At 37.6% G+C, this 21,661-nt stretch overlaps 4 non-coding genes across 4 annotated transcripts; 3 read left to right on the top strand and 1 right to left on the bottom strand.

Annotated features, from left to right (window-relative positions):
- Nucleotides 1-3,423: 3,423 nt before the first annotated feature.
- TRNAT-CGU (transfer RNA threonine (anticodon CGU)) lies at nucleotides 3,424-3,497 on the top strand. Its single transcript has one exon. It is a non-coding gene; the product is annotated as a tRNA-Thr (tRNA).
- A 7,624-nt stretch (nucleotides 3,498-11,121) lies between these two features.
- On the bottom strand, nucleotides 11,122-11,194 carry TRNAM-CAU (transfer RNA methionine (anticodon CAU)). Its single transcript has one exon. It is a non-coding gene; the product is annotated as a tRNA-Met (tRNA).
- Nucleotides 11,195-12,189: 995 nt separating this feature from the next.
- TRNAL-AAG (transfer RNA leucine (anticodon AAG)) lies at nucleotides 12,190-12,271 on the top strand. The gene has a single exon. It is a non-coding gene; the product is annotated as a tRNA-Leu (tRNA).
- A 3,255-nt stretch (nucleotides 12,272-15,526) lies between these two features.
- On the top strand, nucleotides 15,527-15,600 carry TRNAT-UGU (transfer RNA threonine (anticodon UGU)). The gene has a single exon. It is a non-coding gene; the product is annotated as a tRNA-Thr (tRNA).
- The last annotated feature ends 6,061 nt before the right edge of the window (nucleotides 15,601-21,661 follow it).

The following is a 21,661-nucleotide window of genomic DNA, read 5'->3' as shown; positions in this document are numbered from 1 at the left end:
TCTTAAGTTGAACCATCACAATTTTAGCCATCTTAAATCAAGGTCCCATCTGTATATCATTATCCTTACTTTTCACTCAAACGATAATGTACCAAATACACTCTTAGGCACCTTAATTACTTCAAACATCCTGGAGTGATTCACATAGAAAATTATCAAGAGCCCCCTTCTCCTTTACCTCTAGTGGCTAATATTCCATTGAATTCATCCATTCAGCTACTCTTTCCCATTCAAGCAACACTGATGTGAACAACTTTATATATTGAACATTTCGTATGTTTGTGGAAAGTTTCTGTCAGTGGAATGGATAAGTCAAAATTAAGTAATGGTAATTTTGATAGATCTTGCATTTTTATGCCCACCAGAAACTTTTGAGTACCCCTTTGCCATACTATAGTCTGCAGTTTATTAAACAATAACTTTTAGCATTCATGTAGGGCTCACTAGGTGCTGAGTATCTACTACCTTTACACTCATTATGACATTTAATCTTCATAAAAATCCTGTAAGGATATTACCATGTTTACCCATACTTAATGGGTAAGAAAACAGGCCTGAATTTTCAGTTTAAATAGCCTGCCTACAAAGAATAAAGAGAACAATCAAGATTATATACCTATGCCTATAATAAAGGATTTTTTCCAATTTCATAAATGAAAAATAGTATTGTATTTTCCTGATATTATGAGATAAAAATCTTGAAATTTTTAAAGCCACTTACTTTTCCTTTCTTTTTTTTTTTTCTTTTTTTTTTTTTTTTTTACTTTTCCTTTCTATTAAGTGTCTGTTGTAATCTTTCTCCATTTTTCTGGTGGATTGTTTGATTTTTTTTCATTAATATATATTATCTCTATATTAAAAATGTATGGGTATAATGAGCTGTGAATATTATTATTATTGTTTGTCAGCTACTCATTTGTCTTTTCACTTCACTTGTGAGTGTTTTTTCAATCCAGACAATTTTGAAAACTGCCTTGCCATTACTTTTTTTTTTTTTTTTTTTTTTTTTTTGAGAGAGAGAGAGAGAGAGTCTCACTCTGTTGCCTGAGCTAGAGTGCCATAGCATCAGCCTAGCTCACAGCAACCTCAGACTCCTGGGCTCAAGCAATCCTGCTGCCTCAGCCTCCCGAGTAGCTGGGACTACAGGCATGCGCCACCATGCCTGGCTAATTTTTTCTATATATTTTTTTAGTTGTCCTCTAATTTCTTTCTATTTTTAGTAGAGATGGGGTCTCCTCTTGCTCAGGTTATCTCCAACTCCTGACCTCAAGCAATCCTCCCCCTTCGGCCTCCCAGAGTGCTAGGATTACAGGCGGGAGCCACCGCGCCAGGCCTGCCTTGTCATTATTGAGCATAAACAGGGACTACTCATCAAATAGGAGTCTGAAGTGTTTATAGAGATTGTGGAGAGGTTCTCCCTCTCTACTTAACCACAGAAGTCATGAAACAACTGTGTAGCACTTGTTAAGTGGTGAGTTTTGCCCCTTAAAAAAAAATCCCTGAATTCCTGGGATGAATTTTGTTTGTTTCTGTTGAATTAATTATTTTTATGCACACTGACTGGATTGTACTTATTAATATTTTATTGAAGATGTTGATATTTAGATGTATGAATCGAATTGTTCTCATTTGATTTGTTTTGTTTTTACTTTGGGTGCTATTTACATCAGGTTTCGGTGATGCTAATGAGTGAATTGGGCAGTTTTCCACTTATACCTTGGAACTGCTCAAGCCACAAGAATTATCTGATCCTTGACGATTTGACAGCACTTACCTAAGGAAATGAGGACTTTTCTTGGTGATTGCAAATCACCAAGATTTTTCAATGGAAAGCCATTTGACAGCCCCTTCATTTACTTCTGTGGTTATTATTCCATGAAGATGTGTAACTTGAGTGTATCATATAAAGTCTCCGATTCTCAGTGTCTTCGTCTGTTGAGAGATAATGACACTAAAAATTAAATGATCTACTGCCTATAATGCTCTAGCTTGGTGCCCCCCTCCCCGGCCCCACCGGGGGCCTCCTCCAGGGCGCCGAGTCCCGATCAGGTTCGCTGCCCGCTGGCCCGGGCTCCCTGCACGTCCTTGGAGCGGCGGGACTTGGGGTTGGGGGCGAGGGGATGGGACGCAAGGATCGGGTTGGAGACAGGAACGCATTATCTCTTCTGATTTTCAGCACCGCCTGAGTTTAAAGAAAAAGAAAAAAGCCGGGGAGGAACAGAAGACAAAGTGTTGGAGAAAACCGAGCCAAACCAAATGTCTCTTTCTTGGTCGAATTTTTCAAGTGTCCACCAAATAAATTTCTTTTTTTTTTCTTACTTTGCACTTTATTTCAAAAAAATTACTTTTAAAATGAAATATTTATGGAAAGTTCTTAGCAAAATAATTGATCCAGGGCAAGCTCTCAGAAAATATCAACTATTTTTATGTTTACCTTTCTAAAATAGTATATTTGACATATTATCCTTTATCAAAATTCAGTGGTGCTTAATTTCCTACAAGGTGATTTGAAAGTCTTCAGATGATATTCAAAGGCCTTTATACTCTGTTTCTAATATACACTTACAAGTTTATTCATCAAGTCAACTCATACACTATAACTTACTTCTAACTTCTGCACAAGTCACTGTATTTCAGAAAAACTTTGTTCCTGACTTTGTTTACATTACTTTTTTCCTCTTCCAGAATTTCTTCTTCCTTTTCTTTTCTTTTTTTTTTTTGCTTTATTTTTTATTTTATCATTATTATTATTTTCAGCATATTATGGGGGTACAAATGTTAAGGTTACTTATATTGCCCATGCCCCCCTCCCCCCTTGAGTAAGAGCTTCAAGCATGTCCCAAATGAATGTCTTTAAGGTCGACGCTGCGCAGGGTCCTGTCTCCCTGCCCCTTCGCCACCTCCGCGCCCCTCCGGAGGGCTCCACGCGGGACAGGCTTGAAGCGGAGCCGGACGGGCTGACACCTGCGGCCGAAGGTGGTCTCAACGCCCAGCGTCTCCGGACACCTGTGTTCCTCCTCTGACACGTCCCGCAGTCTCTGTCCCGCAAGCGAGTTACTTTGTTTCATTATTTTATACAAATTTTTGAAGATTAAAAGATTTTCAAAAATTATATGTTAATAATATATGTATATTTACATATGTGTATATGCTTTTTCTTTTAATGGTCTTTACCACATACTGCATAGCCTCGACTTTCTGTAATGCTCTTCCTTGGAAATAGGAAAATCCTTTGTCTAACTCTGCAACTGCCTAATACTTTTCCCTGTGTATGCGTAGGTTGCCTCAAGAGACTGAGGAAATAAGTGAAGCGTATCCCCGGAGTTGCTTATTTTCAAAAGAAACATGTAAACGCTCGGGTGTAAACTCATTTTTTGTCGGAGTAAAATGAGATAGATTCGGTTCAAAAAGCTGCTTTCGCGTGGCTCTATGGCTTAGTTGGTTAAAGCGCCTGTCTCGTAAACAGGAGATCCTGGGTTCGACTCCCAGTAGGGCCTCTGTGTTTTACAGGGGAAATCGAGTCTTGCCGAAAATTATTTTATGTTGGCAAGTTACTGCGTCTTCCCATTAATCCCCCCAAATTCTCACCAAACTTACAGCGGTAGAATACAATTAGATACGTTACAAGTTGTTCAACTGCAACCTGTTCCTTGCTTTTGAAAAGCAAATTCTTACGGAGATGACAATTTAAATGCAAAACACTGCCAAAGAATAAAGCATGGGACCTCACTCACATCAATCAATTTTCATGTTTTCTGTTAAACTGTGGTTAAATATTTTTGAGCACTAAAGCACCCAGACATATAGATATATATAGTCTCTTTAGATTCCAACAATCTCTGGCTCTATAATTGATTTCATAAAATGAGATAAATTAAAAGAAAATTAGTATGTTTTCAGGAGCATGCTTACCTCTTTAAAGAGGACCTGAGGAAGAATAGTTTAATGCACATGTTAATCCTCTTAAGGAAAGAACTGGAAAACCTTATGATGATCAACTGGAAGCTAAAATCTCTAGATTTAAGAAAGCTAGGACAAAGTTGCTGTGGGAAAAAAAAATAGGTTGGAGAATTCTGACAAATATCTGAAGCTACTTAGCTTCAGTCCTAGGAAGTTCTATGCCTTTTTGTCTCCTATTCATTCATCCATTCACTCAACAAACACTAACATTTATGTGCCAGGTATTTTTCTAAGAGCAAGAAATACAGCAGTGAACAAAGCTAACAAAAATCACTTTCTCATGGATCTTGCATTCTGGTGGGAGTGACACAAAAAATAACGAAATGAACTTGTAAAATAAATAAGTGTATCAGATACTGTTAAGAGTTATGGAGAAAAATAAAGCAAGGAAAAAGTATGGGGTGAGTGTAGGTGAGAGCAGGGTAACCAGAGAGTGTCATCTCTTGGGTAAAATCACTGACAAGTTTTTAAAATTATTCTTAAATTTTTGTTTTATGCAACACTGTTTTAAATGCATTATTTTTAAAATTTTTAATGAAAAATATTCATAATGTAGCTACTGTATTACTCTAAACATCATAAGTAGCAAGATAAAATAATTGAAAAATGTCCCCTATGTCTGGACCTCACTTCTGTTCATTTTAATTGAGACTTTGTTGAACTAGGTCACACTGCCTGTGTTCAAACTTTAGTGCTCCTCTTAACAGCTAAGAAACCTCTGGCAAATTACTTTAGATCCATGAGCATCACTTTCCTCATCTGTGAAATGGAAATAGTAGTAAACCTACCTCATAATAAGCCTAATATAGGTGATGGGAGGACTTCTTGAATAAATATACATAAGATATTTTAGAAGGATATTCAGCACATAAATAAGCAATAAAGTTCACTATATTGTTATTTTTTATCATTATTCTTATTTATTGAACAACTTTTTGGGACCAAGCATTTAATCCTTTTACTCTATTTATTTGTTTTGCTATGTGATATGTCAACCTAAAACGAAAGTGAAGAAAAATTAATATAAGTAGAGTTTATTTGGGCCAAGTTCGAGGACTGCATAGATTCAAGTTGTCCTATTTAGGGCAAGTCAATTAGCAGCAGTTACAAGTGCTTTTTTTTTTTTTTTTTTTTTTTTTTTTTTTTTTTTTTTGAGACACCGTCTCATTCTATTGCCCCAGCTAGAGGGCAGTGTTTTCATATAGCTCACAGCAACATGAAACTCCTGGGCTCAAGGGATCCTCTTGCTTCAGCCTATCTAGTAGCTGGGACTACAGGCAAGAGCCACCACGGCCAGCTAATTTTTTCTATTTTTTATAGAGACAGTCTCACTCTTGCTCAGGCAACAAGTGGATTTTAAAGAAAAAGAAGAGGCAGTTCCTGAGTTGCTTACCAAGAATTTACATTAAAATAACATAAGCTACTGATTGGCTATGCCTTGTTCTTTAGTACCACAAATTCCAGGATCTTAAAGATAATGGGTAAGGCAGCAAGTCAAGAAAAAATGTCTTTAAGCAATTCCCCCCACCATGCTTGTGAAGGCTGTGACTGAAGTCCCATACTCTAGTCTCTGTGGGCCTGATTTTACATATCTCACATAGTTCAGACTACTCTGAGCTATATTTCTTTTCTCAGGTATTATTCTAAATTTACAGGTAAAATTTCAAGCATGTTGTAACCAGCTCTGTGAACAAATTTCAATAACCCCCTATGGTTTTTTTGCAATCCTGTCCCTTAGCTAACTACTTGAACTTTTGAGTTATTCCATGGAAATGTTGGATTTTATGCAAGACAAATGAGCTGAGATTCTGAAGTCCCCTGGACAAACACCCTGATGCCAACATTCACCATCCCTCACAACCTGTTGCCAATGCACAATAGCCCCTTGTTTTACCACCACCTGCCCCAAGGCACCTGGTCCCTCCTTTAAATCCCATGATCTTCATTTGTCAGAGAGACAGATTTGAGGCAGGATTTGAGGCAGCTTCTCCCATTCTCCCAACAATACATCTAAAAATTCTTTTCTAAAAAGTCCTTTCTTCCTTGGCAATCTTTGTTGTCTCAGAAATTGGATCTTTGAGGGATGAGTAACTGGACCTAGATTGAAACCTCCTGTGGTTTCAACAATATTTGTTTATTCCCTGTCCCCCAATGATATAACTCTGTGACTTTCTCCACTGAATTGCCCTTGGCTGTCTGGAGACACCTAGTAGATTATACCACCATTCCATTCCTAGCAGCAGCCAATAACTGACTGGTGGGAAACGGGGTCCAAAAGTACAAGTCCCTTGACTCAATGACCATTGATGAGTCATGCAATACATAGTCCTCTGCAATATGTATTCCAGAGTTTCTGTCTCATGGTCAGGCCAAGAAAGACTTTTACAGGAGACCATGTCTTTGTTTTGTTACTTCTCTTTCCCCATCTGAGAACCATTTTTTCAATAAGTCACATCCTTTGTCTTAGGGTATGCTTTAGGGACCTAAAAAACTTACTTTGGAAGTATTTTTAGTAATTCTCCATACTCAATCAATTAAGGTTTTCACATGGAAAAGTTTAACCCAAGAGTTTTAGATCTGAGGAAGGCATTTACATTGTGCTTCAGATAATGAAACTTTAATAGAGGTAAAGGTCTGAAAAAGAGCAACGAAGTGTTTTACAAATTGTCTCTTTAAAATCTCCCACCCTTTTTGGGAATTAAAATCTGTATTCCTGCCTGAGTCTAGTAATCAAAGGCACAGAAAATGTTCTTTGCTATTCGTTTTCTAGTATCTTAAACCACAGGAGATGGCTAAACAGAATCGTCCAGACAAGAGTAACAAGATTGTCATCACAGGAGATAAGGCCCGCTAAAATCACCAGTTATAGCTGCAGAAGACCCTGCATGTGTGTTAGCAGTAGCAAGTTCCCAGTGAATGACCTGAGAAGCATTTGCATTTTCTAGGACGGTCCCTGCTCATTTAGTCTGAGCCATTTGTGAAGACTGGTACTACCTGCCAGCCCCCAGCAAACAACAGTTCATGCAGTAAGCTATATTTGAACTGTCCAGCTCTCATTTTCCAACTGTAATCTTAAAACTGTTCACTTAAATACCTAAAAGCACTCCTTGTTTTCTATTGTCCTCTCCAGTAATTCTTTTAAACTCCCATTTCTGTGCTTGACGTACAAGCAATCAGAAAAAGAGGGGCTCCACAGGGTGCTCTGAAGAGCCCTAAAGCCACAACACGTGACACTGCTCAAATAGACTTGAGCCCATCTACTGAAAACACCCCCTTTAAAAAAGCCCTGTATTTCTGCTTAAAGGTGGGATGACAGTCTTTGAGATGCTAGTCCACTGCCCTCCTCATTTGCCAGCATATTAATAAACTTCTTTTTCCTTTTCCTCAAACCACTTGTTCTCATTCTTTGTTTTCCCTGATTCAGCCGTGGGTACAAGTACCAAACTTATGGTAACAAAACCTTTTTAGAATCCAAGATGGAGAATGTGAGGGGTATCAAAAAATTATTGGCTGGGACAGGAATGGCAGTTCATGCCTGTACAGCACTTTGGGAGGCTGAAGGGGGAGGATCACTTGAGGCCAGGAGTTCAAGACCAGCCTGGCAACATAGTAACCCCCACCACATCTCTACAAAAAATAAGTAAAAATTTTGCCAGACACAGTGGTTTGGGCTTATATTTCCAGCCATTTGGGAGGCTGAGTTAGGAGATAACTTGAGCCCAGGAGTTCAATGCTGCAGTGAGGTATGATTTTGCTGCTGTACTCCAGCCTAAGTGAGAAATAGAGAGGTTGTCTTTAAAAAAAAAAAAAAAAAAAAAAGGAAAAGTGGGCTTTTCACAAGGTGGCACTGAAGGCAAAGAAGGAAGCTCCTGCCCCTCCCAAAGCCAAAGCCAAAGCAAAGGCTTCAAGGCCAAGAAGGCAGTGCTAAGGCGTCCACAGCCACAAAAAAAGAAAGAAAGAAAAAAGAATATCCATATATCACTCACCTTCCAGAGGCTCCGGAGGCAGCCCAAACATCCTCAAAAGAGCATCCCCCAGGAGAAACAAGCTTGATCACTATGCCATCATCAAGATCCCCCTGACCACTGAGTCTGCCATGAAGATAGAAGACAACAACACACTTGTGTTCATTGTGGATGTCAAAGCCAACAAGCACCAGATCAAACAGGTTGTGAAGAAGCTCTGTGACATTGATGTGGCCAAGGTCAACATCCTGATCAGGCCTGAAGGAGAGAAGAAGGCGTATGTTCTACTGGTTCCCAATTACGATGCTTTGGATGTTGCCAACAAAATTGGGATCGTCTAAACCACGTCCAGCTGGGTGTCCTTTATTGTTGAACTATTATAATTCTATTTACTTTCAGTATCTTTTTTACTTTGAATCAGAAAAACAAATCTCTCATGTTAATTTTAATTATTATGTTAATGAGATTCTTTCCCTGGACTAAGTGGCCAATCAGCAATGTTCAAATTCAGGGTTTACTGAGAAAGATTGATACATACAATCAAACAAATACAATATAATTATTAAAAATAGTAATTAGGGGCTAATGAACCACAGTGGAGACTTAGAAGGCCAGCCCACTGACAGAAGAACGTAGGTAGGTCTGAAAGCCTTTCTTAGTGCTGATCAATGGGGTAGTGGCTGCTCCTCTTGAAGAGATATTTCTGGACAGCAGCTGCCAAAGTTGGGAGGAGACTTTCAGAGTTCTCAAGAGCTGAGATTCTGAAAGCACTTTGGACATTGCAGCTTTTTGCTGTTTTTATGAATCTCTACAGGTGTGCTCATTTCCATTATCTCAGCCACTGGGTTTCGGGTCCTACTGGGGCCACAGCAGGTGTTATCACCTCCTTACTCTATTACACATATTTTTACCACTTGAAAGAAAAACAACTTTTCTGAAAGCATTCTTATATAATCAATTGAAACCAAGAAGTTAAAGCTTTGATAGAAGCCTAAGTTCTACAAGATATAGCTACAGGTGAAAATTAAGCGACTCACACTATTACCACCTCCAAGGGGAGTAGTCCCTCTGTGTGGAGGATAGCAAAGAGGGTAACAGAGCCTACCACCAGGATATCAACCCATTGCATGGTTTGCAGGTGTTGAGATTGCCAAGTAAAGACCAGACTCCCATAAGCACTGGATGAAATAACACTTTATTCACCTAGAGAAGAGACACAGCAAGATCAGCTTCAGTAGTAAGCTCAGGGCCGCCAAGGGCCATAGGTCTTGCCTTGAAGGCAGTGCAGGGAGGTAGTATGCACACACCTCTCTTGTGCTGCAGGCAATGGACCCAGTTCCTTCCTAACCAGGAACAGATACAGTAGTGGATTTGACCAAGTGCCATATGACACACATACGCAGAACAGAGAAGCACACATCAAGCCCAGAATAGGGAAAGATATTCCCAAAGGATAAGACCAGCACAGGCTGAAGAAGCTGCTTTTCTCCATGCAAGAAGTTCAGGCCCAAGGTATGCCCTTATGCAACTGTGCAAGGCATGACTGCTTTTCCCATAGCCTTGATAGGTTGATGAAATAACAGATAAAGCACATCAAATCTGGTAGGACTGCTGCCCATCCCCAATATGGGAGCACAGCTGGGTTCTATGGGGCCCCTGAACTGCCAGCATGGATGTGGTTTGCTTATGGATCCCCCCAGAGGTTTTGAGACAGCACTTCATCCCTGGAGGAGGAGTCTCCAACTAGAAATGCCATGTGCCTGGACTAACCCAACTAAAGAGTTAAAAAAATGAGTCCAAGGGGGACTTCAGGTATATAGCTTATAACCACCCTGCCTGAGAGTGGGATTGTTGATATACACACAAGGGGTGTTAGCAATAACACAAAATGCAGTATCTTAAATTTCTGGATGTCAGAAATCTACCTAGAATCAGTTACTTTCTAACTTCGAGAAATCTCCTTCCACCATATAGCATTGGCAGAGATCTGTGGGAATCCCATCAACTTCTGCTTTGTCTATTCCCTGTTTCATTAGCCAAGGCCATAGTGCTCAAAGGGTGGGCTCTGGCCCCTCCCTTCTCTTCCTTGAATTGTCCTTCAAGTTCTCTTTTTGGGCCTTTCAGGCACAGCTTCCTGTTACCCCATATTCACCATCTAAGCCTGCCTGGGTAGCAATGGCCACCCCAAAGCTGGATGTTGTGGTAGAATTCTCCACCACTTCCTCCACAGTCATTCCTGGAGATAGTAGGAGGGGTAGGAAGGTCTTTCTTTGAGGAGAGCCTTGTCACTTGAAAGACTTCAAGGCCCATTGGAACAGGACCTAGTTGTCCAGGAGCGGGATCATACTTCCAAGTGTCTATTGCCTTCACATGCAAGGCAGTTATGACCTCATGGACAGTTTTCTAGGGGGTCTTCCTCTTGGAGAAGTCTCCCACAGTTGGGAATACAGTTCACATGATCCTATCAACCCAAAGTAAGAGTGGCATAGGTTTATCTCAGTCTCCTCCTCCTGGTTCTGTCCTTGGATGCTGGCAAACAGGTTGCAACAGCAGGGCTGAGGTGCGTTTTCTCAAACTGCGCCACCCAGCGGGGGATATCTGAGTTTGCAATCTCATCACCAAAGGGGACTCCTCAACCGGACTGCATGAGATTCCCCAGAGTCAGATGTGACAACAGAAGCAGAGATCAGGAATGCAGCCATGAGTCAAGGAATGTGGCAGCCTCTAGAAGCTGGAAAAGGCAAGGAATGGATTTTTCCCTAGAACCTCCCGAAAGAAGGCAGCTCTGCCACACCTTGATTTTAGCCTCCTAAGACCTATTTTAGACTTCTGACATCCAGAAATTGAAGATAATGCATGTGTGTTATTTTAAGCAACTAAATTTGTGATAATTTTCTACAGCAGCAATGGCAACTAATATAAATTTGTAGCATTAAGAACAGATTATGATATCATGTAATGCACTGTAGTTGGTGTATTTAAAAAATACTACATTCTTTGTGTAGTTAACAAAGAAAAGTTGGTGACAAATGAAACTGGTAAAATTCTTAAAGAACTACAGCCTTATTTATAATTACATCCTCTGTGAGTCATCCAGGAATCCAGATTTCAAATTGGAAAGCTTAATGAGTTGGATTTTTCTTTGCTACTAAGCTGCTTTCTCAAGCAGGAGTATGTAGAAGTGGCAAAAACTACATGCCTTCTCTGAGGTTCGAACTCAGGACCTTCAGATTATGAGACTGACGCGCTGCCTGCTGCGCTAAGAAGGCACTTGGGGCTGTTTTTTTCGGGAAAATAATTGATTCTAACTCTAAAAATTTATGTGAACATTATAAAAATTTAGATTTTCAAAATGGGGTACGAAATATGAATACATGTTTACCATTGTTCCGAGCATAAGATTTATCAAAATCATTTCGGGATTTTACCATTGATTAAATCAATATGCAATACAGTGGATTTTCCCACTATGCCTTAAACACCACTTACAGCTGCTGGGAGACATGAGTTTATTAGATTACACACTGCCCCACCACAAAATGTGAAAGAGATAACTAGAAGATAACATAGAGACATAAGGGGACTGAGCTGGGTCCACGGAATGAAGAGCTCCGGAGACTCACCCAGATCACGTTTGTGGTTTTGGAGCGGGCAGGACATGTGCATTCAGGGAACGGAGAGGACGTGATGCCCAGCACCAAATGCAAGCTGATCCCCCCTTGAACTTTGGGAATGAAGGCCATGAACACATTCAGCAAAAAAAGCATAAGGTCTTTTTGCACAGTTGTTTCTTTTTATGCCTTTCACAAGAAGAAATCACACACACAGATACACAAACCAAGACTTGAGGTCCAGGTGGGTGGGGATGGGAGCTCCTCTGTTTTCTGGTCGCAAATATTAAAAACAACTTCTCGTTGTGAACCCACAAACGCAGCTGACAAATTGCTGACTGTTGATCTCAGCGTCCTCAGAGTCCTGGTGCTGCGTCGGCCTTGGTGACTTGTAATCATTTTCTCAAGGACTGATTCTCTTGAGTTGGATGGATGCTAAGAATTGGCTTCCTCTTTCCTTTACTCTTGGTTATCAGAAACAGTTCAGGAGGCAAAAGCGAGTCTCTCCCTTGTAAGACCTCCAGAACTAGGCACTGTTTACAGATTTTATCAGTAGTTAAGATGGCTACAGAATCATTTGTCTACAAATACTGTAGAAAAAAAAGAAAAACATTCAGAAACCATTAAGATAATTCCCAAGCAATAGCCCATGTGGTAGTGTGGCCGAGCGGTCTAAGGTGCTGGATTAAGGCTCCAGTCTCTTCGGAGGCGTGGGTTCGAATCCCACCGCTGCCAAGCTTATTTGAAAACGATTTGGGATATGTCTAAATCTTAATATTGACAACAGGCGGGACCTCTTAAGGTGTTTGATTCCATAACAACAGACTTTAAAGCAACTAACTGATCCCTACAAAAGAAAAGAAAAAAAGGCAAAATAATAATCTAACCCTCCCTTTCTTAGGGAGTGGCTTTCCTTTAATGTTTTAAAAGTGTTTATTCAGAAATAAGTGCAACTCAAATGTTTTCAAAGAGTTTATTCAGAAATAAGTGCAACTCACCTGTTCAAATTTACGGAAATGTAAGTACATACACAGAGTCTACCCCCAGCTCCACCCCGTTCTGGCCCAGACACCCCATTCTGGCCCCTTGCACAACCGTATTAGAGTCTGTATTACATTCAAGACATATTTTTTGCATATATAAGCTAATAGAAACTTACTATTGTTCTTACACTTATGTGTATATATGTGTATATGCACACACACACTTTCCAAACCCATTCTATTGCACCTTGCCTTTTTCACTTCATGTATGTTGAAGTTATTTTCATATCAATACAGAAAGTTTCTTCTCTGTTTTCTCTCCATAGTATTTCATTTTATGGATATATCTTGATTTATTTCGCCAGCCACTTTTGACAATATAAATAATGTTGGAATAAATTAACTCATATCCACATTTCATAAATGTGTGGTATTAGAGAGCTTTCTAAAAGTGCAATTGGCAAATCAAATCATATGTGTGATAGCAATATTGGTAGCTCTTGTCTTAGTTTCCTTCCCTAAATATTACTAATGTCCCCCATCCTTCTAGAGCACCTGTTTTCTCAACACCCTGACCAGCATAGAACACTTTAATAATGACAATTATGAGTCATCTAGCTCCTACTAAGGCCCAGATATTATCATAAGGTCTTTAGAAATATTAAGTCATCAAATATTCTCAATAATATACAGAAGTTCATATTTTCCACATTTTACAGAAAAGGAAATTGAAGTTGTGACAAGTTAATCCCTTGCCTAAATCACAGAGATTGTTGGTGGAAGAATAGAGATGTCAATGCCTGGCCCGCTCGGTGGCTCACGCCTTTAATCGGCGGATTGCATTGCTCGAAGTCAGGAGTCGGAAACCACCCTGAGCAATAGCGAGACCTCGTCTCTACTATAAATAGAAAGAAATTAATTGGCCAACTAATATATATATAGAAAAAATTAGCCGGGCATGGTGGCACATGCCTGTAGTCCCAGCCACTCAGGAGGCTGAGGCAGAAGGATCGCTTGAGCCCAGGAGTTTGAGGTTGCTGTGAGCTAGGCTGACGCCGCTGCACTCTAGCGGGGGCAAACAGAGTGAGACTCAAAAAAATAAAAAGTAAATAAAAAAATACCAAAGTATACAAAATATATGTTTCAGTATTTATAGTAATTATACTTGTGGGCTTTTTTTCATTTCTTGCTTTTACAATTTATATCTATTTGGAATTCATTTTGGTATCACTGGTGGCATGTTGATTTAAGCTTTTGTTTTCCTAGATGGCTATCCAGTAAGCCCAACACTGTTTTGAATAATTCATCTATTTCTATTGATTTGAGTTGCCACATTTATCATATTCTCACATTTATATATTTATTTCCCCTCTTATTTGGACTTTTCTTTTTGCTATATCAATTACGGATGGAACCATAACCATTTGTTTTCCAATTTCTGGGTGTCTCCATTGGAACAAATACTATTTGGATGGCCTAAAAATGGGTTGTTCACTCTATGATAATATCTGAATGTATCATTTACCCAAGGCCTGTATTAATAAATATAAGATTCAAGTTTGAGAATCCAGTGTGTCTGTTGAGTTTACAATTCTATTGAAGCAGCAGAATTAGCTTCAAATGTTACTAATCCCTATTAATGTTTTTATAATATATAAGTATTTATTTTAAAATTTCTTAAGTTGTAGCCAATTTAAGCTTTTATTGTTAAACTAGTTGCACTGACTGTTGACAACAGATTTTGTTGTGTCTACTTTCAAAAGAACTTAGTTACATGGACCACTGTCTGCCCATCTCAAGCAACAGATAGAAATGGAAGATGACTTTATTTTTTATCTGTAAGATAAATTTAATCCTTTATTAAATTTGTGTCTGTGGAAAATTCAAAATTATCTATAAACTAATAAAATTAATAATTAAATTTGGTAAGGTCTCCATGTACAGCATAAATATACAAATGAATTGTATTTTTACATACCAGTTGAGAACAAATAGAAATGAAATTTTTAAAGTACAATTTATAATAACATAAAAATCAAATTTCTGGGAATAAATTTAATAAAAGAATAAATGGAATGTTATGCCATGTTTAGGGTTTAAAAGTTTCAATATTGTAAAGATATCAATTCTCCTTAAAATTTATCTATAGATCCGACGGACTCCCAATCTAAATCCCGCAGAATTTTCCTTCTTGATTTTGTGGGAAAAAAATGAAAGTGACTTCTGATTTTCACCCTTGAGCTCTGTAGTTATAAATCTTTGTTGAAACTTCAGCATTAATTGCTCAAATAGTTCATTTTAGAAACAAGGTTGAGATTTCAGCGAACTCTCAGAAGTTTATTTTAATCAGCCCTAAATGTATTCCCTAACCTTTCTCAACCCACAGGCACATTCCAACAGATCCCCCAGGTCTTGCCAGGTTGTAGCCCAATGAAATAAAATAAAACAGAAACCTAGTTCTGAGAGTGAGCTGAGATCAGGTCTAAAGAGAAATAAGCCTAGACGGCGCTAGCTGCTGGAGTGATGTTCACTTTGAGAAAGGGCTGACGTTTCTGATCTCTCCCCTCCAAATCTGTGCTTGCTGAGTGGCAGTGACGTCAAGGACACCTTGTGCCCTAACCCGGCGGTTTAAGAGTCTTTCAGTGGAGTTCCTTTGTTAGAGATCCCCAGTTAGGACATTCAAATGAAGAATCTGTTTAAAAAGACAAGGTGAAATAACAGCAAAGTTTGCTTTAAGAAGATTTTATCCCATTTGGAAAAAGTAGATACCCTCGACTTTTACTGGTCACTGTGCTTGGACTAATTGAAGCATTATTGATCCTAACATCCTAGCTGCCCGGAATTTTTCAGCTTGTTTTGTTTATTCAGATGCACCTAAGTAAGCAAAACGTACTATTGGAATTCGTTAATTTTCTCATGGTAAACTGTTCTAGAACTTAGAAACTTTGAGCCAGCAATTAATTTAATAGCAAGGACAGATTAAATATCGAGGCCTAATCAGCTAGTGGGCTCCATGGCTTAGTTGGTTAAAGCGCCTGTCTTGTAAACAGGAGATCCTGGGTTCGAATCCCAGTGGGGCCTTAGCTTTTTCCCTCTCACCAGGTTCTCATCAACCTCTATTATTAATACATCTAAACATCTAAATTCTCCACTGTATTTACTCTACTGTGAATTCTGATCTAATCACTTACAAACTGCGTGAATGGGGAATTCCTATGCTCAATGGGAAATTAGGCTGTTTGCAGTTCTTTTTCTCCAACATATATTTATTGAACTTCTATGTGTTATGCACAGATTCAAAACCTATATAGACGTAGATTACGTCATCTCTAGGGTCCAATAATGTCCAATTCTGTAACTTATTTCAAAAGGGTCGTATTAATTAACAAATAGTTAATCCACCATAAAATAGGAGACAAATTTGGATATTTGCAGGATCCTACTTGCCTTTTGAAGAGAACAGAAGGAAAGTAATTAGAAACCCCTGTTAATCCTCTTACAAAATGAATTAGGGACACCTTATAAGGATAGTCAGAAGTTGTGTTTGCCACAGGCTGCTGAATCTTGGGACTGAAACAAAGGTGCTGAGGGAATACAGCAAATTGAGGAAAATTGTTCAAATGTCTAAAGCTAATAAGTGCCAACCTTACTTGATTAGTTTCCTTTATATGTATTTGCATCTCTCATTATTTTGACCATTAATTCAACACAGATTTATTGACTGCTTTCTATGTGCAAGGTATTGTTCCAAGTGCCAGGGGGTTGAGCAGTTTAACAAAAGCCAACCCCCTACCCCTTAAAAATCCTTACCCTCATGGAGCACACAATCTATGAGAGTGAGGAAGAAAAGTAACAAATAAAAACATAAAATAAATAGTTTGTCAGATTATGATAAATTCTATGGAGACAAATAAAGCAAAGAAGGAAGATGTGAAGCGTGTGTATGAGAGTTCATGAAAATTTTAGGCTCATATTCTATTTGAGCTAATAAATTGTTTATAGACATTTATAAAATAATAAAAGGCAGGATGATAATTATTTAATTACATAATCATTCTACTCCTTGTGTCATAATATCAAGAATATGAACTTTTAAGTACAATATTTTATTTTTGGTTATTTCATTCCATTTAGATCATTTATTTCCATTTAGAAATTTCATTTATTTCATTTCCTAATAAAGCTTGAGTCCTTCAAGAAAATGTTCTACTTTGGAATTATGAGTGTGAATTAAACAGACTTCATAAAAATGATCGTAAATGTCAGTTTATTGCCATTTTGAATATGTAGATGCTAATTTTAAATGAAACCCTCATTGAAATGATTATTACAGACAGCTAATCCTTTTCATTGGTTTTTACCAAAAGACCAACAGTATTTATTTATTTTTTTGTTTGTTTTGTTTTGTTTTTATTGCAATAGATTTAGGGGATTCAATTGGTTTTTTGATAGATGGATAAATTGTATATATTGGTGAAGTCAGGCCTTTTAACTGTACCTGTCACCTGACTACTATACATTGTACCAAATAATTTTTTATCCTTTATCTCCTCTACCACCATCTCCCCTTAGGAGTCTCCAAAGTCTACTATGCCAGCAGTCCCTAGTCTATTTAGCACCAGACCGGTTTCATGGAAGATAATTTTTCACCATATCCACACTGATATCTATTGTTTCTTGAGTTTTTAATAGTGGCCATTCTGACAGGGGTAAAGTGATACCTCACTGTGGTTTTAATTTGTATTTCTTGATGATTAGTGATGTTGGGCATATTTTCATGTTTGTTGTCCATTTGTATATCTTCTTTTGAAAAATGTTCATGTCTTTTGCCCACTTTTTAATGGGGTTATTTGATTTTTTTTCTTGCTGATTTGTCTGAGTTCCTTGTAGATTCTAGATATTAGTCCTTTATCAGATGTATAGCTTGCAAATATTTTCTCCCATTCTGTAGATTGTCTATTTACTCTGTTGGTTATTTCTTTTGCTGTGCAGAAACTTTTTAGCTTAATTAAGTCCCATTTACTTATTTTTGTTTTTGTTGTATTTGCTTTTGGTGTCTTAGTCATAAATTCTTTCCCTAGGTCAATGTCCAGAAAAGTTTCTCCTATTTTCTTTTCCAGAATTTTTATGGTGTCAGGTCTTACATTTAAGACTTTAATCCATTTTGACTTGATTTTTGTGTATGGTGAGAGATAGGGATCCAGTTTCATTCTTCTGCATGTGCCTCTCTAATTTTCCCAGCGCCATTTATTGAATAGGGCATCCTTTTTCTCAGTGTATGTTCTTCTCTGCTTTGTTGAAGATCAAATTAGTTGTAGGTGTACGATTTTATTTCTGGGTTCTCTATTCTGTTCCTGTGAGCTATGTGTCTACATTTATAACAGTACCATGTTGTTTTGATCACTATAGCTTTGTAGTATAATCTGAAGTCAGGGAATGTAATGCCTCCAAATTTTGTTTTTTGCTTTTGTTTTTTGGGGGGCTTTTTGTTTAGGATATTTTGGCTGTTTGGGCTCTTTTTAAATTCCATATGAAATTTAGGGTTATTTTTTCTTTTGATGGGAATGGCATTGAATCTGAAAATTACTTTGGGTAGTATGAACAGTTTAACGATATTGATTCTAACAATCCATGAGCATGGGATGTTTTCCATTTATTTGTGTGATTAATTATTTCTTTTGTTACTATTTTGTAGTGCTCCTGGTAGAGATCTTTCACCTCATTAGTTAAATATATTCCTAGGTATTTTTTGGGGGGAGCATCTGTTGTAAATAGATGATATTGAGTTCTTGATTTGGTTCTCAAGTTGGTTGTTATTAGCATATGGAAATGTTACTGATAGATGCACATTTTATAACGTGAGAATTTTTTGAATTTATTTATCAAAAATAGGAGTCTTTTGGAGGAATTTTAGGGTTTTCCAGATATAAGATCATATCTCAGGCAAATAGGGATAGTTTGATCTCCTCTTTTCTGATTTGGATGCCCTTTATTTCTCTTGCCTAATTTCTATGGCTATGACTTCCAGTACTGTGTTGAATAAAAGTGGTCAAAGTGGGCATCCTCCAATTCTTAGAGGGAATGCTGTCAACTTTACCCTATTCAGAATGATGTTGTCTGTGGGTTTGTCATGCATGGCTTTTAAGATATATTCCTTCTATGCCTAGTTTTGTAAGGATTTTTATCATGAAGTGGTACTGGATTTTATCAAATGCTTTGTTTTTGCCTCTGTTGAGACGATCATATCTTTTTTGTTTTAATTCTATGTAGTGAATCACATTTATTGGTTTGCATATTCTTGCATCCCTGGGATGAAACCCACTCAATCATTGTGAATTATTTTTTTGATGTGCTGTCGGATTCAGTTTGCTAGCATTTTTTTAAAAGGATTTTTGCATCTATTTTCATGAGGAATTAATTTTCCTGTGGTTTTTTTGTTGTTGTTGTTGTATTCTTTTCTGTCTTTGGTATCAGGGTGATACTGGCTTCATGAAATGAGTTATTGAGGATTCTCTCCTTCTCAATGTTATGGAATAGTTTCAGTAGGGTAGGTACCAGTGCTTCTTTGAAGGTCTGGCAGAATTTGGCTGTGAATCCATTTGGTCCTGGGATTTTCTGGAGGTGGGGAGGAATTTTTTTATTATTATTACTGATTCAATCTTACTACTCACTATTGGTCTCTTCAGGATATCTATTTCTTCCTGATTCAAGCTTGGGAAGTTGTGTATTTCCATAAATATATCCATTTCCTCTAGATTTGCTAGTTTTTGTGCATAGAGGTGTTTGTAGTAGTCTTAGACGATCTTTCTTATTTCTGTGGTATCAGTTGTAATGTCTCCTTTTTCATTTCTCATTGAACATATTTATATATTTTTGTTTGTTTGTTTGAGACAGAGTCTCGCTTTGTTGCCCAGGCTAGGGTGAGTGCCATGATGTCAGCCTAGCTCACAGCAACCTCAAATTTCTGGCTCAAATGATCCTACTGCCTTAGCCTCCTGAGTAGCTGGGACTACAGGCACGAGCCACCATGCCCGGCTAATTTTTTCTATATATATTAGTTGGCCAATTAATTTCTTTCTATTTATAGTAGAGACAGGTCTCGCTCTTGCTCAGGCTGGTTTCGGACTCCTGACCTCGAGCAATCCACCTGCCTCGGCCTCCCAAAGTGCTAGGATTACAGGTGTGAGCCACCGCGCCCGGCCTAATTAAACATATTTAAATGCTCTTTCTTCTTTTTGTGGTTAGTCTAGCCAGTGGTCTGTTAATTTTGCTTATTCTTTCAAAGAACCAAATATTTGTTTCATTGATCCTTTGTATTTTTTTGTTTCAATTAAATTTAGTTCTCCTTTGATCTTTGTTATTTCATGCCTTCTGCTAGCTTTTTGTTTGGTTTGTTCTTCTTTTTCTATTTCCCTGAAGTGTGACACTAGGTAGTTAATTTGTGAACTTTCTATCTTTTTGATGTAGGTATTTAGTGCTATAAACGTCCCTCTGAGTATTGCTTTTTTTCCTATGCCAGAGATTTTGGGAGCTTGTGTTGCCATTGTCATTCAATTAAAATTTTTTTTTAATTTCCATCTTGATTTTGTCATTGGCCCAAAGATTATTCAATAGCAGGTTGTTTAATTTCCATGTATTTGTGTAGTTTCAAGAGTTCCTCTTGGAATTGATTTCTAGTTTTATTCCACTGTGGTCTGAGAAGATATATGGTACGATTTCCATTTTTTTGAATATGTTTTGTGGCCTAAGGTATGATCAGTCTTAGCGAATGTCCCATACACTGATGAGAAAAATGTATAGTCAGTAGTTTGGGGTAGAACATTTTGTAACTGTCTGTTAGTTCCATTTGTTCTAGAATCCCATTTAAGTCCAGTGTTTATTTATTTTCTGATTCTATGATCTGTCCAGCTCTGTCAGTGGTGTGTTGACATCGCCAGCAATTATGATACTATTATTTATCTCTTTGCTTAGATCTAATAGAATTTGCTTTATGAATCTGGGAGCTCCTGTGTTAGGCACATATATATTTAGGATCATTATGTCTTCTTGTTGAATTGCTGTCTTTACCATTATATAATGACTATCTTGTCTTTCTTTACCATTGTTGATTTACAGTGAATTTTATCTATTAATAACATAAGAATGGCTATATCTACTCTCTTTTGGTTTCTGTTTGCATGGAATATTTTTTTCCCATCCCTTCACCTTGAGTCTGTGTGAGTCCTTGTGGAGTAGATGTTTCCTGGAGATGCAGACACTTGGGTTGTGTTTTTTCATCCATTCAGCCACCCTATGTCTTTTGAGGGGAGCATTCAAACCATTAACATTTTGTGATAATATTGATATGTGGGCTCCTGTTCTGTTCATCATATTGAGTAGTACCTTATTGCTTTGTTTGCCCTCTTATAATATTGTTTTATATGATCTGTGAGCTTTAGCTTTTGGGTGATTTTACACTGGTGAGTATCTATTGTGCTGTTCCATGAGTATTTCCTACAGGGCAGGTCTGGTCATGGTAAATTCCTTCAGTATTTATTTGAAAATCACATATATTGTTGTAATATGTGTGTTTTTTTGAAAAATCTCTCTCTGTCTTTCTCTGTCTCTCTCTCCATTTATGTCGAATTTTCTTTTCTTTCTTCCATTCTAATATTTGTTTCCATAGGGGTTTTATCTGTAGTGGCTAATCATTCCAGTGTTTCTTCTAGTTCAGTCTTTATATCTAAAACATTTTTTTATTTTACTTATAATTCTCTCCTGAGCTCTGCCAATTTTATTTTTAAATCTTCATTTTGTCCAACCATCTCATTTCTGCATTTTAATAATTCTTATTTATGCTGACCTTTCATAGTTTCTATCATCTTCTTAAATTCTTTAGGTCTTTTTGAAATGTTATGTGACAGTTTATATATATTTTGTAGGTATATATTTCTAGAATTATTTCATTGTCTGGAATGATAATTCTATGTTCACTCTTTGCTTTTTTCTCATGACTTTATGTAGGAGCCAATCTCAATCTTTCTTATTTCTCATATTTGACTGGCATGATTTTTCTATATTTTTATAAGATGGCTCCTATGTATGAGCAAGGGAGTTAGCTAAGATAGTTTTCTTAGCTTTATGTCCCTCAAAATGGTTCTTC

This window comes from Microcebus murinus, chromosome 15, assembly GCF_040939455.1.
Source record: "Microcebus murinus isolate Inina chromosome 15, M.murinus_Inina_mat1.0, whole genome shotgun sequence".
In the NCBI taxonomy this organism is placed as follows: domain Eukaryota; kingdom Metazoa; phylum Chordata; class Mammalia; order Primates; family Cheirogaleidae; genus Microcebus; species Microcebus murinus.
The sequence above is the reverse complement of the archived record's forward strand: the minus strand, read 5'-3'. Positions and strand labels throughout refer to the sequence as shown.